Here is a 1240-nt window from a genome sequence, read left to right on the forward strand (position 1 = left end):
TATTTTTAATGATATTACACTTTAAAGAAAGATATTTTTTATGTTTTATTACAGGAATGATGAATTAGGGTCATTGGAGCAAAAAGGAGCAAATTTGGAGCGAAAATGACCAAAATCTGGAGATTTGAACTAGGGCGCCGTCGGCGCCCTCGACCCCGCCGACGGAGCCCCAGCGCGCCCTCCGCCCCGCCGACGATGAGTTTTTCCCGAGGCTACAGGACAAAATTTTTAGAAGTCCGCCGACAGTGTCCTCGAGGCCGCCGACGGCGAGATCGACGGTTATGCCTACTCAAGCTTTGGATATGACCAAATTTTGAAGGGATGCTTAGGCAACTCTTGGGAAAGCTCATCCACAACTTTAAAAGAACATTTTTGTCAAAAATTAGAAAGTTCCTAGATGTTAGAGAGGTCCTAGAGTGTATAGATTTTCCATTAGTGTGTAAAAATTGTGAGGATTTCTTCGAGAGATTGTAAGAGTGGAGGGAAAGTTGTCTATTAGTGACAGATAAACAAATTGAACTTTGTTGTTGTGATTAAAGTATTGCTTTTCTAAAATCTTAGTTTGCAGTTCTAAACCACTCCTTATGGGATCAATATCTAGGACTCCATTAGAGCAATATATTACTTGAGCGATACGTATACTTGCATGATAAGTGTGACTGTACAATTATTGAATATTTATTACGTCCATATTTATCTTGTATTTTTAAGCATATATAAAGTCGCGGTCATACCCTACGATTCAGAATAAGAACACACTGTTAGAAAGATTAGAAGATTGAGAAGAGAACCTAGAAATTCTGTAATAATGGAAAACAACATGAACAATCAAGGAATAAAAATGAACACCAACCTAGACCCCTACGAGATTACACAAATCCTACTGCAGATGAAATTCACATATCCATCAAAAATCCTGTTGTAGCTGCTAATTCTTTTGAGCTTAGACCTGCTATTATCCAAATGGTACAAAACAATCAATTCGGAGGTACACCAAATGAAGATCCAAATTTACACCTCGCTAGTTTTTTAGAACTGTGGATACCTTTACATATGACAGAGTTTCAAATGATGCTGTTAGACTTAGAATTTTTCCTTTTTCACTTAGGAATAAGGCTAAGATGTGGTTAAATTCGTTAGCACCAGGATCTATTAGAACTTGGGGAGAACTGTCACAGAAATTTCTATCCAAATATTTCCCTCCATCCAAAACTGCTAAACTTAGAAATGACATAACATC

Source organism: Phalaenopsis equestris, unplaced genomic scaffold, assembly GCF_001263595.1.
Source record: "Phalaenopsis equestris unplaced genomic scaffold, ASM126359v1 Scaffold000341, whole genome shotgun sequence".
NCBI classification, from domain to species: Eukaryota; Viridiplantae; Streptophyta; class Magnoliopsida; order Asparagales; family Orchidaceae; genus Phalaenopsis; species Phalaenopsis equestris.